Source organism: Takifugu flavidus, chromosome 5 (assembly GCF_003711565.1).
Source record: "Takifugu flavidus isolate HTHZ2018 chromosome 5, ASM371156v2, whole genome shotgun sequence".
Classification (NCBI taxonomy): domain Eukaryota; kingdom Metazoa; phylum Chordata; class Actinopteri; order Tetraodontiformes; family Tetraodontidae; genus Takifugu; species Takifugu flavidus.
Window position 1 is genome coordinate 4,517,824 of NC_079524.1, and position 17,585 is coordinate 4,535,408.

Below are 17,585 nucleotides of genomic sequence, written 5' to 3' on the forward strand. Positions count from 1 at the left end.
TTCCTTTTTTCACTTTCTTTAAATTATGAATAAGATATGCTGCACAGTAAGCTGCGCTGTCCAGCTGCCCACTCCCAATGTCTTTCTCCTGTCACATTAATTATAAATTGGTCTTTGTTCAAGAAAATAGAAACGGAGGGTTCGGATGGCATGGGAAGGGCCAGTTTCGTGACATGTGGCGTTGCCTTCGTGTGCAGGCGTGTACCTAAGATTAGCAATCATTAAATATCCATGCTAAAGCACCAAGTTCATTCTCAGATTGCTCTGACAAATGACCAACCATTACTACCTCTTAATGTTTTAAAAGCACCTCCTATTTGCCTCTGACATTATAATCAAACTTTTAGAAGTCAAGGTTGGACCATTTCTAAACCATCAATTGCTCACGCCACAGAGCTGCTATGTTCTGAGCAATCAGGCAAAAAAAATCCCCATTGGCAAATTCAACCTTAATTTAGGTATTCTTACTTCCTAGTAAAGGCATCTACTGCATTACATTTGATATAACGATTAAAGAATGGTAGTGGGCGGGGCCTCACGGGAGGCCAGCCGATGTGGACATTTTGACAGTGTGACAGTCTAAACAGTGCTCAGTGTAGCACGAACAGCCTGCTGGCAGTCAGAGCAAACAGCCACGAGCAGCCATGTGCAGCTGCTGTCAGCTTCTTTTGCATCACTGTGGGGAACACGGAGGATCCGTGGAGTTCTGGGAGACAAAAGAACGTGGCCTTCGGCGGAATTCACCCGATTGCAAGACCATCAGTAGCAAAATGCGAACGCCTTCATGTGCGCCTCAAATAATTTGTCAAGTGAGAAACTTTTACAATAATTACAGATTCATTACTTATCGCATGACCCTCAGTTACAACTTCTAAAAGTTTGACTCAGGGTCCTCAGAAGGGAAAAATCCATTCTCCGCCATACGCATCTTCTTAGTAATCTTTACATATGAACCTCTATTGAACACATTTTTAAGTGTTTTTCACCATGGCTCCATCTGTCAGGGGAAATTAATTGAAATATGGCGTCTGGAGATGGAATCCATTAATTTGCTCTAACAGCTCAGCTTTCAGTAACATATGGTGGTTATTCCATGTGCACTGCAGAACAGATTATTCCACTCAGATAAATTCATTTATTTTCCAGGTTGACAGGTAAACACAGGATGGTTTTGATCATGAGCTCACATCAGAAGCTACGACCAAATTAGAAGGCCGTGAAGGTGATCAGCTTCTCTATAATTTAAATTAATGAATAAAAAACGGAATCCAGCCTCTTGTTTTTTTTTTCTTGAGTTGCTTTTGACAGGACTTGATTGATCAGCGCAGCCTTTCCGTTCCACTAACTGGATAATGAGCAGAAAAGAGCTGCAGTCAGGGGTCCAGCAGGTAGCGGCGAACAGCTGACCTTCACGAGCGGGAGCGAGCCAAGGGCCAGCAGCAAACGTCCATCTTTACCTGGAGAAACAAACACATGACCATCTGCTCCACGGTGCGGTATTTCTTTTATTTATTTCATTCCTCATTGGGTGGAGGGTCATGTCAATATTATTCCATGAAGTGTTTTGCTGCAGCTAGTTTGACGTCGCGTATGTTTGTGTATATATAGTCTGTTGCCTCTGCATTTGGGTCATCATCACCATCGTTCGGGTTCCAAGCATGACATTCACTGTTTAAAGTTTAGACGTAAACATGTAGAGTAATTGCTTCTCCAGAGACAAAGTCCAACACTGGGAGAAAATTCCCGCTTGCATCCTTTGCATATCGGGAAAATAAAAAGTAAAGTCACATCCTATGTTGGGCCTCATTACCGAATTTTAATTTTATCCTTTTTTTTTGTTGTTCTGGTGGTTTCCCACCTTTGGGCTTCATGGCTAAATGACTGCTGAATACCAAACCCAAATTGATTCATAGAATCTGTTTTAGTGCTTTTAAACATAAAAGCAGCAGCTGGTCTGTAATTGAAGTGTTTAAGTAAAACTCAGTGGAAAGGCAAAGCTCCAGCCACCAACAGGGTGCACGTTTTCTCTTATCAAAGCAGCACCGTACCGTGCTCACAACAGAGCGAGACGAGCTGGCACGTGTCTAAATGTGTCACAGCAGCGCTGTAATTTCAGCAAAGTCTCGCCGACAGCAAAGCAATAACATCCCTTCCAGCCAAACCTCCAGCCAGGCTGCAGCGTTTGGGAATCCTGCACTTGTCTGTCACCCGCTGCTCTCGCAGTCATACAGCGGCTCGCCAGCAGCTCTGTGAATGACACGCCAACGCCAATGACCGGCTCATCGGTTACCGTCGAACAGGGAGAAGAACACGAACAGTTTAGGTTAGAGGCAACGTCACCGTCAGTCATGAGCGGATTGATCGCGTCGGTGCAACTTCACCTCCAGGACGTCAGGGTTGAGTGAAGGTTCACGTTTGACGTCAATCATCAACTGTTGGTGTCATATTGTTTTGACATACAAATATAACCGGCCATAACTGGTTTGTGTGGTTTAAGTAAACCAGACTTGGGAGTGTTTGGAAGTTGTATGGATAATCGGATTAGAATTGTTAACGCCTGGGCAGAACATTCATAATTCCACTTGCTGGCAAGGATTGATGCTCCAATCAAAGGCAAAATGGTCCAAATGGACCACCCCAAGCAACATATTACCCTAAATGGAACAAGTTGTTGCATTCCTTCATGTAGTCCAGCTTGGGCCTAGCTACCGTCCCAAAACCCGAGGGGGTCTACCTCTGACAAATTGTCCGACAAATAGCAGATTCTGCTGATCTGGTTGGAAGTCTCACCCTGATTAATCATTCAGATTCGCTTCGTCCTCTGAATAAACTTGACATTGAACAGTTTGATGCTGATTGCAGCCAGCAGAACAGCCACAGTGATAAACAAAATACATCTCAACAGTCTTTAATTATCCCAGACCTTTTCAGACCGAGCTGAGCAGCGACACTGCAACCAGCCCCGTATCAAATGAAATGTCAGAGCAGCTCAGAGGTGCCCCGCTGAGAAACAGAGCCAACAATCCTGACAGTGGCAGCTTGCTATTTCCCTTCCATGGATGGGGTTTTTTTCCTGTAGCATACAGACAGGGTGCAATCTTTGGAACATGCTGTAGTGGATGTTTCTCCCTCACTCATCCTTCAAGATTAGTGTTTAAAGAATGAGCCAGTGGCTGGCCGATGATGAGAACACTGTTCCAATCTCGTACTCCCTCCTGAAAGCTCGACAGTCCTCAGTGAGGACACAGAGGAGGGTGTCCACTAGCTGTGGATGACATCCACTTTCACTGCCACAAATTAAGTTGCCTTTTTTCCATCTGAACCTGTCCCTCAATATTTGTCCAGAACCCCAACAGGTGGAGTTAAACCTCTGGTCAGTGTCCCAACAAAAAAAAAATACTATTGCTATCATTATAATTACATAACATAATGATATAATATTAATCAATCCCGTTCTTTCATTAAAAATGCTTATAACTTATTTACAAAAGTAAAAAATCGAGATTTAGCTTTTTTTTTAATTAATTAAACTCTTCTTGGCTATTATTCCCCTGCTGGCCTTGAGTGGTGTCCTTTCGAATGGAGGCTCTTTTGGAGCGTGGAAGACCTTGAAATACAAAAGTGGATTTTGTGATCGGCTCTGGCACCAAGGTGTCCACTACTCCACTGGACTAGAAGTTCACGTGCATTTGTCCTGCACTTCTTTGCCAAAAAGCGTTGACCGAGCTACTCCTCAGTGCAATTGTTTTGAGGCTGTCCTACCCAACACTGTTCTCAGCATCAGAAGAAGAATTCTCACTTTGGACCGGCCTTGTGTGTGAACATGGAAAAGGCCAATGACAGCTACTTGGTGCTACTTCATTTATACATAATTTATATACACAAAGGTATTCATTAGGAACTAGATCACTCTTGTTTTTTCCCTTCATTAAACCTCAACGCCCCTGTTTCTGCTGCCTCTCCTGCCCTTTGCATAACCTTAACTGGTCGCCTGCTCAGCCCAGCTGGTGACGGTTGTGCAGCGAACACAGCTGTGAGACGAGTCAGCCCACAAGGCACTTGTTCAGGGACCTGAATAGGATTAGCCCGTCACCCTGCGCTTCCTGCTCCAAGGCTGCCATCCAGGGTCCCCCGAAACGGGCTGCCAAGGCCACAGAGCTTCCTGTCTGAGCTGGACCTGGAGCGAAAATAGTGAAGCTACTGTGCCTATTTTAAACATGGGTGGGGGCACTTCAAAGGACCACTAATACATTTCCACCACTTGTTTACTGTTTTGACAACTGAAATTAGACCCAAGGCAACTTTTGGATGAGAAATTATTTTCAAATGTACACATTTATGTGTGTATACCAACTTGCAGCAGTGCCCCCAACCAATTTTTTTTAATCCTTTGGGTATCGTGGTGCATGCTAAGCGTAGATCGGGACTCTGCTACTCTCAACAATTGCCCACATCAAGTGAAGTTGCTCACCGGTTAGGGAAAAAAACAAATGCTCTGTCGATGTGATTCCTGCAGGGAAAACGACATCACGCAGCCTGCATCCAGGGAAAACTGGAAAAGGTGTCATGCCAGGCAGACTGGGGAAAAAAAGAAACTTTAATTGAATGTTATCAGAAGTGCTGCCATTACTGTTTGTTGTATATTCTGCAAAGTGGTGAAAAAAAATTCTCCCTGCAAATGTGGGAAAAGGAAGGAAAGAAGCAGAGATTCCCCTCTAATGAGTATCTGGCGGGTGTTCTGCCTGAGTCGTGACTTGTTTGTTCTTCTATTAATTCCTCAGTCCTCTATCCCTCTGTGTCTTTGCGAGAAGAAGATGTTGCCAAGGCACGAGGCTATGCACGGCCTCCTGACGGGGACAGCTAATTGGATCCAGTTGGCTTGACCCGAGATCTTTCTCCACATCTGAACTGTGACCAAATCTTTCAGAGTGGCCCCTTGGGTTTGTATTTAAATGCTTTGCTTCTGTGTTTATTAACATGACTGGTTATACCTCTGGGCACTATTTCCAAATCCTCCGTTTGATGATAAACATGGCTAGCACCGCCGCTAAGAGTCCACAGAAAAAGGTTGATCATAGAATCTCAAACACTGTTCTATATTAATATATTCTTCATAAAGTGAGATTAAAACACAGCTGAAAGCTTCTATAGGCGCAGCCGTAAAAACTTTTGGAGGCTCTGTCTAATACTGTTATTTTACCACCCCCCTTTTTGGATCTTGAGGCTCATTTTTCCCTCGATTCTATGACTATAAACCAGTTTTCAAATTCTAAGATTATTCTTCCTGACCTCTCTCTCCCCTTAACTTATGCGTTCCACTCCAATGTGCCGAAGGTATCAGAACAAAAGAGAAGAGAAGGTAGCGAGAGCTCCAGCATCAACTCACCTAATTAGCAGACAGGAGATAAAAGGCTGTCATTCATAATTGAAGCTGGCAGAAGAACCCTGTCATCCCCGAATTTGCAAGTGAGAATGTGGAAGCTCCGTGATGCCTGGCCTGCTTTCATCTGCGACAGCACGGAGGAGAATCTCTAAAAGGGTAGATGTGTCGCTACCTCAGGTTACGAGCGACGCCAATTTAAGCCATTGTGCTTCATTTAAAAATAAATGTTCTGAATTGTCCCGCAGATCCTCTGGCTTCCTGTCTCCAAATGAGGCCGGTGTTTGTTGTCTCTGTTTTGTTGCCACAGGGTAGTAAACACGGAGAGCCTCCCCTCCCATGACAGTTTGGTGCAGCGCAGGTGAGCCTGCGGTGGGAACAGTGTCAACACTGTGCAGAAAGATGATACCGTCAGCTTTTTTACATTTGAGAACTGCTGTAATCGATAGATTTCTCCCAACCTTTGAAATTCTACAGGGATCGTGTTCCTGGCAGCAGATTCTTCCAGAATATAGCTGGGATACCAGAGCAAATCAAACAAACCTAATCGTGGCATCGATGGGTTTCACACCCCTTATCATCTTCTTTCAGGTCTTTCACTGGAAGATTTCTGCCACGCGGGGGACGCCTTAAAACTGAATTATTGCGGTAGGCCAAGTAAATCTCAACTAAAAGCGCACTGTTACAAAAACTCACCCAGAAGTTGAACTTCAAACAGAAGAAGAATGCCAATCGCCACGTGAATACAATGTTTATTGAATCGGCTCCATTTTATGTGCAAAGAAAAGTGTATCTTCTTCCGCCATTTGTTTTCTGACTTGTAGGAGTTTGCTTTTTTGGTCACTCTGATGTACAGTACACTGAAACCATCTTTATTTATTATTTGTTTTTTAATTAGTTTCTGGACAGCAAATAAATGGGGCAAATCCTCATCATTGATAGCTGGACTCAGGGTGTAATTGACTGTGTGGCTGGATGAACACAGGCCTCAATGCTGAGCCTTCTCTTGCTAAAGTCTCTTGCTATTAATATGGCTTTAACTGGCTGAGATTGCAGCAAAAAAAAAGAGAATATACAAATAACTTCACGCAGTTCATACGTGGTGTCACATTCCATTCAATAGTTGGAGAAACCACACAAGAAATGGGTCCTATGGGGGTCAGGAAGGTGTAGAAAAAAAGAAACGATTCACCAAACGCCCACCGATTCGATCAAAAGGCTGGATTAACACGAGTGGAGTCACCGAGAAGAGGAGTTGGGATACCAAGAGAGAAAAAAACGGTAATTACTTTGAAAGAAAACACACTTCCACAAACAATAACCAATACTGAGGAGTGGCGTCAATGCTGCGTGTCCCTCACACTGATACGACGAGGCGCAACCATAGTTCCAACCCTGACATATAGAAAAGCCATCTTTGGGATGTTTACCATCCTTCTGTCACACCTGAAAGAGCAACGCGGTGTCACAATTCATCACCAAGGTTTACTTAAGGGAGGTGCACACAGCTAATTGGCTTATTTTTGTCCAAATGCCCCCCCTCCCCGGGGAGGGTGGGAGGGAAAGGCCTATATCTTATGTCTTTTATGATTATCCTATAAGATTATCCTGTGCTCTAAAGTGTGTTGAGAGTGACTTTGTCCCAATAATCGTCAATAGTCCCAAGACCACCATCGACGTCCTCTTCCATTATGGTGTGGATTTCAGTTGTTGCTGTATCTTCTTCGTTGTTTGATCATGTGTGATAACGGAAGACTTCTGGCTTGGAGGACGAGAATCGCTCTCCCCCCAGCTCAACACGCACATGGTGATTCCTAAACCTTAGGCGATATCTTCTCTGTTTACTTCTTCTCTGTTTACTCTGTTTTAATGGCCTTCCCTGCAAGGTTGAGGGGGATTTTGTTATATGTGCGATAGAGACATTGTTTAAGAACCAAAAGTATAAATCTCACAATCAAACTTGTGCACGTTTGTCATGTTTTTTTCAGTTTTATTCACCAGTCAACAAGCTGCATTCCTCTATGAGAGGGCCTAAAAATAAGCCGCCTACCTCTGGTTTGTCCTTCGTGCTGGTTGTGATTCCTCCACCTGTCAGAAAACACAGGAAGAGAGATGCATTATTAGATTTATCTGGCAGTGATGCAGTTGGGTTTTATCCTTCTGTCAGTCTGACAGAAGGATAAAACCACAGCTTCCACTTTCTGTAGTAGGACGCAAACATTCATGTTAGCTTGAAATCAGCAGTGACATTAAGTGACTTTATCCTTTCAGAAGGAGGAGAATCTGTGCCAGATAAAGAACAGCACACAAATGAGCCTCCAAAGAACCCGAAATCAACTGGCCCATGCAGCATTATGTAAGTGCCATTTTCATATGGGGACCAGGGACAAAAAAAAACAAAAATTGTTATTTCACATACCCGGGACCACCAGCACTACGTTGCGTAACATTCCCCACCCCTCAGTGATGCTAAATGAAGCAGAACTTGGGACTAGACGTGGCGATTTTTTTAAAAAGTTTGGTTTATTTTAGATAAAAACTATGAATGTGGAAGGAGAAGAGAAAATAAGGAAAATTTACTTTAAAAAAGGATTGTTTTGGACAGCATGGGTGTGTTCCATTCCAGACAGGAATGGGGGGATGCAGGGTGCAAAGTTTAGTTTACACTTTTGTACCCTTTCAGAAACTCCACCACATTTTTTCATCTAAATCTATTTGCAGATATCGCAGTGCCAAGAGTGCACTCATTGGATGGTTGTTCTCCGCCATCTGCCCGGTTTCAGGGTGGATTTTTAAACAACGATCTTCAATTTTTGATTTAATGAGCTATAAATACCTCAGTTTAGAAATGTTGGGGTGCTCATGGCGGTTGGCATAAGCCAGGGTGTGTACTGGAGTCTTCTTCCTGATTCTGGTCTTTTCTTCAGTAAAAATAAATGGGCCTAATGGCACACCAGACCTTCCATGAGCCTCTCCAGCAGATGGTGGCTCCATGTGACGCTTAACTAATCATAAACATGTAAATAATGCAAAGCACTCTAGCTGAGAGGGCCTGTTGTAGTGAGGGAGATGGAGGGGAAGGATGTTGACAGGCACGATCACTGTGTCGGAGTCCTGGTGCCACTCCATGGCCAAACCCTCTATTCAGCTGCTTTAAATATTAATAGGGGTCATTATCATGTCGGAATAATCAAGACCTTATGTTTGCTCATGCTGTCGCCAATGTTTCCTGATGATTTTTGATTAAGACTCAGCCTGACGAGTGGAGGACATCATTCAGATTCATCCAGGGGTCCTAATGAGATTCTCTGCAGACGAGCGATGTGAGCGGCATCACTACCAATGTTTTTTGGTTTTTTAAATCAGCTTGTGGACGCCTACGTGATGGGTGAAGCTGTTTTCCATGACCGTAGAAAGACATGTGTTTCAATAACAAATAATCTTCCGCTAAGCTTTCAAGTTTGTTGACTTTGTCACTGCGTTTCATGTAGTTTGATAGAATGACACCCTGGAGATTCAAAAGATTGCTAATTAGCGATGAAACGATCTCAACGAACAGGGAGCTAATAAAGTTTGGCATTATAGTATATTTGGTATATTAGAGTGAAACAGAAGAAATGATCAAAAACAAACCCCATGGAAATCACCATGATTTAACCTAAATACACATAATAACAAGAGCATGAAGTAAATATACTCTCTAAAATCTCCCTTCAAATAACCAGCCCTGTTGGTATGGATAGATTGGAATCTAGTATTAAAGGTTAATAAAATAGCGGAATATGGAAAAGCGTAACAACACACAAAGGTTAACAGCTTTTGAGCGACTGTAGTTCAAGGACAACACAAAGATGATGGACAAATAACAACGTCTTTCCCCCGTGTAGACGAGAGAGCAGAACCTGTGGCCGAGGGTCACTGGAGACCCAGAAGAGTTCGAACCAACATAAATTTTAAAAATCAGCTGGAGTCTCATAAGATGGCTCGCATCCCATTTTAAATGGATACTGGGGGCCAGAATATTTTACGGATGAGTCAATGAGGAAGCAAACGGAAATGTCGGAATTCAAATGAAAACTTTTCAGACATCTCTGGAGCCACGTGCAACATGCGAGACGGGACATTTCAGCTCTGCTTGTACTGGTTGAAAAATACCAGTGATGTGTAACGCTCCTTTTCTTTCTTGTTCCACTCTTTTGGATTAGACTGCTTCACAAACACCTGCTAAAAATGTCTTTAAAAAACGTGTTTTTAATGTATTGAATGTAGGAATAAATGTATGAATAAATAATGTTGATTTGTTGTAGTATTTTATTTTTTTAGCCATTTAGAAGTAATACAAAATGTTCCACACAGCTCGGACATCCACTAACCTGACCTGGAAAAAATTCTGTATAGGCTGAAAACATCTGTCTTCAATAGCTGTTCCTGCCTCTCTTTCAATTTCAACTTCCACTAACTGCTTAGCGACACCGTGCACTGAAGGAAATGGAAGAAAGTGGCACTGACACGCTGTTAATGCAGCAGGTCAGGAGTGCACGTACCCGGCAGACATTTCATTTACATGCCGACCGTGTAACGTCTGCACTTGGCAGGTAGACAGATCTGCAAAGCTAACCAGTGGGCATAAAACCTTCTCAGCTGGTAAGTGAAGAAACTGCAGTCCAGGAGGCAGATAAAGAGGCTACCGGACATTAGAGGTATGGATTTGTTTTACTGTGCAACTTGAAATTAGCCTGAGCCAGAATCTAGCAGCAACAATCTTTGGTGAATTGAATTTGCCTCCCTGAATAAGCCACGACTTGTTCAGCAGAACAATTTTAAAAAGATGATTTAAGATTTTTCTATCGAAATGTCTGCTTCTCCTTTAAGTGTCTCAGGTGTTGGATGGTGTAGTCCAATGCATGTTTCTACAGTAAAAAGCTGCAACTAGAAATATGCAACGACACTGCTACTTGGTGTGTTTGACCCAGCCCTGTGGTGGGGCAATTGCGGACCATCAGTGATTGAAGCGCCCCCCCCCCACCCCCCCCCCCCCCACCCCCCCCCCCCCCCCCACCCCCCAGCCACCACCCACAGTCCCTGGGAGCCGAAGGCACCCTTCTGTTAAAGCTAGCCTCAGACAACCACCAATGGACTTAGCTTTCCATAATACCCCTAGAACACCGCCTGCTGTGTGTCATCTGAGGGATCCTAAGCTTTACCCCACCCTTTCTGCCCTTTATTGTCATCTCTGTGCGTGTGATGTGTAAAACTATGTAAAAGTGTGTGTTCAGGGCTGCCACATAGCCCTGACTAGGTGATATGATGTGGAAACAATGGAATTTGCAAATAATAATCAATGGTAACATTGAAAAATGTGATTTGTTTTTGATGTCGCCTATGCCGTTGCCACTGCAATGTCCCCCTCCTCCCCCACCAAAGACCACCTCTGTGTTAATCAGAGGACGGCCGCCAAAGGAATTTATCCTATTTTCTATCCATGTAACAGAGTCTGAACCTCAGTTTTAATGCCATGTTCATACTCCTGTCCTGATAAGGTGTGTTATATTACCATTTTAAGAGGATTATTGGCACTGAGCAGATTAGCCACAGGGATGGAGTTATCTGGTATGTTACCATCTCAAACACATTCCAGCCACGTCCATAAAGCAGCTATCATTTCAAACCTTCTCAAGCTGGTTATCAAAGAGTCATTGAAATGCTGTAGCTAACCAGGAAATGGTTCTTGTCAAAAGCTCGTTCTGGTTGGAAATGTCATCCCACCGTTAAAATCTCTTCATGTATGGAGGAACCCCCTCATCTCACAAGGACACAGCATGCAGGTTTGGGGTTATCCAGAGATTATCACACTCGTCTTGGGCCACGGATCCAGTTGCAGCAGGTTTCCTCCATGTCAGCACAAATCTGCGCGTCCTCATCAAATTCGCACCCCAGCATCAGAGAGGCTGTGCAGGCAGCGCAGGATGTGCTGGAATCATCTAATTCTGTTTGGCCTCTATGGAACTATAGATTTTTCCCTTTCCTTCAGAGAAAAATGACCCCAACCTTTGTTCCAGAAGGTCAGCGGTTCTGTCGTCTGATCACCTGTAGACTGAGGAATCACTGGAACACAGTTACCTGCGCGCCTCTCAGCACCTGACGTAGTTTGTCTCCGAAATGCTGACGAAAGACTTTTCTCCATCCGTCTGGGGTGAAAAAGTAGAAGAAATTGTGTTTCCTCCACATTTTGGGCATTACTGAAGTGTTTTTGTCTCATTTCCTGCCCATCATTGTGTCCAGAAGTGACTTTTGCCAGGTACTGGATTGAACAACATGCACTTATCAGTGATAAATCCTAAAGATACTTTTGGAGTTTTGCATATTTAATAATTCTGTTTAAAATGATGAAAAATAATCACGAATGGCTCACATGCGAACAAAGGAGGAACATTTGGTAATAGTTGAACCTACTGATCTCTACTGTCTGGATTTATGAATAAAATCCTGCTGGTGGCTTATTTGGTCTTGTGACAGAAGTCAATGTTCTGATCTAGCCAGACACAGACAAAGCCAGCTTTCTTCAGATCTAATGTCCAATTACTTTTCATTCCTAAAGGGATGTCTGACTTTAGGTGCAGCCTCTTTCTAATCCAGCCCTAGTCCTTCTTCTGTTGTTCCATTTGCCTTGACTGTCTGGATTCAGGTTTAAGTTGTCTAAATGTGGCTCTGCTTGAATCCACCTACACGGCAGAACACCTCCAGCTCATCTCCTCTCTGTGGCTGCAGGACATACGTAGCCGTTGATCTTCCGATCATTACAGTGATATTCCTCAGACGTTTCGCTGAGCCTGGTCCGGAAAAGGGGTGGAAAACCGGAATATTTCCAACTTTCAGATTGGTGTCGACGAGGAGGTTCGGTCTGACGATTCTGTGTCATATTCATCACTCAAATATTTTGGGATGTAAAACTGAATCATTCATCGTGTGAGCAGGTTTGCAAAAGATGCTACCTCGACCTTTAGCACAGCGGCTCAACTCGGTTCGGCTTCGTTTATACGGCGTCTGTTGCAGTCGCGGATGTCTGTGGGTGGTTCACAGAAACCCAGAGCCAAGCTCAGATGGGGGGGGGGGTGCTGATGGCCGTATGGGTAGAGAGAGAAAGGAGGGATAGGATAGGGTGGAAGGACAGAAAGAGGGGAGAATCAGACAAACTGTAAATCATATATGCAAATGCATTAGTCAACCAGAGGATGCGGGTCAGTGGGGCGGGTCAGAGGTTGGCGATAGATACCAAGAGACACAAAACTACAAAAGAAAAACGTGCTAATGACATCAGACAGGTCAACCGCCAACCAATACAATGCTAGCTGAAGGTTTGACGACCCCGTTTTAACTATAAGCAACAAAGAGGCCATCTTAAGGTCCGGACCCACTCTGACTGACGCGATCGTCTTCAGCTGGGGCTCTTCGGCCCCGTTGCCTCATCTCCTCTTCAGGCCTCCCACGATGACGCCGGCAGGATGAAGCTCTGCTGGTTGCTCCTGTCTTCACCGGTTCATCAGGAGAACTGATTTTTCTTTTGAACCTGCCTCGTGGGTTCTCCCCATCTCTGACATTCGTAACGCCAAAACCTGGGTTTTATCTCTAGATTGGGATGAAACGGGTCATCGTTCAACCACGATCAAGAGTCTGGGACCGTTCTGCTCATAAATCCATTACAGTCCAAACATATTGTCGCTGCAGCGTCAGAAAAATTGAGTTGCACAGCTCAGCGGTCCAATTCGAGCTGCTTTCTCTCCCTGTGGGATTTATAGCTGTACAAAGTTAGACAGCGGGGTAAAGTGCACTGTCAATAATGGCCACTCGCCCGGCCTTTTTGACCTCCCCCTCTCCCAAATGTTGTGCAACAGCCGTACAGTAGTTTGCACCAGTGACTGGTCGAGTCTCTTCATTTCGTAGCGCAGCTACTTTTTCCTCCACAAGCGACCTTGAGAAATGAATACCGTCGCGAAGATGAAAAGGAACTCGGCGGCAGAGAGCGAGAGAGGGCGAGAGACGCAAGCAGACACGCAGCAGATTGGTTGGAGAGAGACAGAGAGCATTAAAAGGAAAATGTCTTGGCCGTCACCCAAATGGATCATTACCTTCTGCTCCACAAATGTGGTGCGGCGGAGAAGGTGAAACTGGTGGTTTGGAAATGGAGGGGAGGTGTTGTGGAGCGGCGGTAAATCACCGCCACATCTGCACCGGGGTAGATAGCAGATCCAGGCTTCAAGGTGCTGTCCCCTGATGTCCACTGGGACAGATCAGCAAGCTTCTGCTCCTCCTCCAGAGAGCATTTGGACCTGCTCTTCCATTTGTTTCCTCTTAAATCCGGTGGTAAATGTGTCTTTATCCTGAACAGGCTGCATCTATGATGCCCCTTTTCTTCATCTTTGGGAACCAGAACTAGACCTTTTTGATGCCCATAACTCAAATATGCCACATCTTTAGGTTTTACGTGTACACATCAGAGCCATGTCTGAAGGCGAGCTCTGCAGCTGTATTTCAGGACAATAGATGTGACCTCTGGCACTTTACGTTTGGCTTATATGGACTGCTTTTCACAATAAAGTGTCCTCCTAGGCTGAGTTTTCGCAATAAAGTGCTCTTTTTAAATTAATAGCTTGTCATTTTAGCCAGCAGAAATTTGACACTTGGTTCTGAAATCCCGATTTATTTTATTTTTTAATTTAAAAAAAAATTCGAACGCACATTTACTTTTAGAGTAAAAAATGGAGCAAAAAAATATTTCATCACTACTTGAGCAAACTTAGCTGATGACGCAATCCCTGCTCTGCCGGATATGCGGAGTTTAGCAGCTCTGGCTGCACAAGTCCCTCCTCACATCAAAGCTGAACCGTGTCAGTTTACGTGCTCGTTTAGATAATTGAGGGCAAGTAGCTGCAATGTATGCAGATAAATTCACTCCCCAGTGACAGAACACGGTTTGCATGTTTCCTGAGTCGTTGGCTCTGGTCTCTCTGTGAGTACACATCAGCCATCGTTCTCCATAGATTCCTTTCATCAAACCCAATCAAAAGAATTTCTCTAATGGCGCCGAGTTTGTGATGGATACGCTGGTGTCTTTGAGCGTCACTGATCAATACCAACTTAACATGTGGGCCTTTGTGCCCTCAGTGGCATTCAGAAATCTGTTTATGTGGTTCTGATTAATGTGTTCGGAGCAGCTTTTATGTTGAATTTGACTGAGAGCTTTCTTGGATTAGCCTTTTAGAACCATCTTTAGCTGATGTTACTAGTAAAGTCAGATCTTATAGATCAATATTGACTATTCGGCTGTTATTTATTTACTTATTTTCATTTATTTCCTTTGGATAAAGGCACCATATTTTTGGTGACAGGTCTTCCTCTAAGGCTCACACCACTTGTGCACACAGACCCTAACAGAGCGCTGCGTCATGCTACTTTCAGGCACCCATTAGATGTGGGAAATTTCCACCACCTATCAGAGAATCTGTGAGCTGTTGCTTTTACCTGGTGGGGTTCTGTCCCCTGACCTGAGAACAGACACCTGGATTCCTTTGACATTTGCCCCAAAACAGTTTGGTGGTTTCTTCCAAGCTGCACGGCTGCCAGCGCCTCCTCACATCTTTTGTGTTTCTGAGTCATTTATTTTTAAAACTCACCCTGCTGATATGTTGTACACATCCCTTGTTAGGAGCGAGGAAACGGATACCAGCGCCGTTTAAGTCACCCGGTTTTAAACATTAAGGAAATGTTAATAACAAATGGGCTTTTTATGGCACCTTTCATCGATCATCTCTGACCACTCCAAGTGCTTTGTGAATTCACTCCTTCACTCTTCCATCCATGCACTGATGGCAGAGCCCAACTCACAGGGGGCCACATTTATTGGCCACATGATTGGTGATTGCTCATTAGCAGTCGCGTGTGCAGGGCTGTGTGTGTCCACTCCGCCAGCGGAGCTGCATGAAAATTGAAGGAGTTATATACATTGGTTTGTTTTGGTCTTGTAATCCTGTATTTGCTTCTTGTGCCCTTGTCACATTTCATTTCTTGCTAAAACATCCCAGCATGCACTGCTGCACAGATGTGGGCTGCACACGGGCAGAAGAGCCCGCGTGTGTGCAGACCGCCGTGGCCAGATGAGACCTAACAGTACTCTGGAAATACATTACTTAGGCCACACACAGGATCGGATCAAACAAAACACGACGCTTAAAGTTGGATTTACGGGAAGTATATTTTATTTTGAATTGATAAAATAAATGAAAAAAACAATCTATATTAAATATTCTAGTTAACATGCAGTCAGGGGTGAAACTGTCTCCTTTATTTCCCTCGCAGGAGGATTTAAACCTGATGTGCTATTTAAATGATAATCAACAAACTGATGTCTGATAATAGCATGTAAATTGCTTTAGTTAATACTTTATATCGGAAACTGTGGAGTTGTTTCTTTCCCAAAGGCCTCTACTTTTTTGGTTTGCTAAGGTAACGTCTCCAATGGAGCCGGTGATGGTAAGCAGCCCCACAGAGCACGTTAATGGACGCTATTATCTCGTGGCCTGAACGTTAGCATGACTTTGTCCTTCAGAGGAAGCTCCCTCGATAAGATGTCTATCATGATAATGCGGCGAAACGCGTGAACATAGAACAGCTGCCCAGCTGCCACAAAATAGTTTGGTCATTTTCTAATCATTAAATACATAGTCAAGTGCTCAGGGCACGATTTTGTTCAGATTGCAAATGTGATGGATCAATTTGTAATACCATTTTTTCCCCCTTTATTATGAAAGTAAATCAAGAGTATAGACCCTCAAGGGACATTTCAATATTTAAAAACATCCTCTGAGAGCCACGCTGAATTATTCACCATGCTGTATAGCTCACTAACCACACCTAATGTAATGGCTGCAACTGTCTCTTCTGGTGAGGCTGTAGCTTTTGGTTTGGGATTTAATGTGAAGCAGCACTGCTTAATGATTTCTCTGTGTAATCTGATTTAGCTGCACGGTGTTTAAAAAGCTGTTTGTGTGAAGTGAGCAGGTGGTAAAGAGTTAGAAACTTCAGCGTCTCCTTGCTATTATCAAAATCATCCATCCTCTGTGAAACTCAGCCAAATGGAGGTTGCTGTACCCACCTTTGTGTTCATCGCCGCTTTACGCTTCCCATAAGCTTGGACCACATGAGAAAAGCGCAACATATGTTCAGGCTCCTGGTTTCTCCTTTAAAGATCCAAAAATAACGGGTTATATAGAGTGCAGACACGTTTGTGCTTGCAGAGAAGAAAAATCACCGTCCTTTGAAGCAAGCTGCCTTTCTTTAGTTTTACTTTGGGAATCCGTGCATTGATGCCACCCTGGAACTGTTAGCCATGGGAAAAGACTTGTTTTGGTGCCGCTCACGCTCAACAAAATTTCCGTGCTTCTCTTGAGTAGCACATCAACAGCTGCCACTTTTGTGCTGGGAAAACACGCGGGCAAAGCAACGCGCACCCGTTGGTTTACCTTTGACAGCGGTGGGGCCAAAGGGTGAAGAGCTGATGCGGCGGTTAAAACGTTATTTGCTCCCTTTTTAATTTCAGCGGGATGGAGTAAACACCTGCAGTCAGTCAAGTCAGTCAGCTCGGAAAAGGGAACGCACGTTTTCCCGAGACTGACAGCTGACAGGGTCCAGCCCCTGACGATTCCATCGCATCACTGTCAGTCAGGACCAGGAAACCATCCCACAGGAAATTGTCTCCCTGTCTGCTGTTTATGTTAAATTCCTGACAGACAAAAAACAATTCAAAAACAAGCATCAGAAGGCGTAAAACGTACGGTCGAGCGCGGAGAATGGACTGTCGGCGCCGGGTTCACGGGAAGAAACTGCTTTAACCTCTCAGGATTTGGAATCGGCGTCTTTACTGAACTCTCACTTGAGAAAAGCTTGTAAATGTTTACAGCTGCAGTTTCAGTGCGTGTATGCACTATTGTTTTATAGTGGATAATAAGATTTTATATACCTTTAAATATACACAACCCTAGTAGGTTAGGTAATGTATAAAACATTTAATTAGTGTTTGACTCAAGGTTGGCCTCAAATAACAAATAAAGACGTGTCTGCAGCACGGTTCTATTTGGCTAGATGATGAGAACACCGTCTCCTCGCACCACTGTCCAGCAGGAATTAGCGCATGTTGCTTGATTGGGAGGAA

General features: G+C 44.1%; 2 long non-coding RNA genes across 5 annotated transcripts; one reads left to right on the top strand and one right to left on the bottom strand.

The window, feature by feature from the left end:
* Nucleotides 1-539: 539 nt before the first annotated feature.
* Nucleotides 540-9,682, top strand: LOC130526397 (uncharacterized). Of its 4 annotated transcripts, none has more exons than XR_008950722.1 (6): nt 540-809; nt 1,147-1,491; nt 4,782-5,741; nt 5,972-6,661; nt 7,040-7,736; nt 9,268-9,682. It is a non-coding gene; the product is annotated as an uncharacterized LOC130526397 (long non-coding RNA). The 4 variants fall into 4 exon arrangements; XR_008950723.1 differs by having other exon boundaries at nt 4,782-5,539; nt 5,629-5,741; nt 5,972-7,736; XR_008950721.1 differs by having other exon boundaries at nt 4,782-4,940; nt 5,335-5,741; nt 5,972-7,736.
* LOC130526398 (uncharacterized) lies at nt 1,316-5,515 on the bottom strand. Its single transcript, XR_008950724.1, has 3 exons — nt 5,387-5,515; nt 4,472-4,578; nt 1,316-1,457 (listed from the first exon to the last, which is right to left on the bottom strand). It is a non-coding gene; the product is annotated as an uncharacterized LOC130526398 (long non-coding RNA).
* Nucleotides 9,683-17,585: the final 7,903 nt, after the last annotated feature.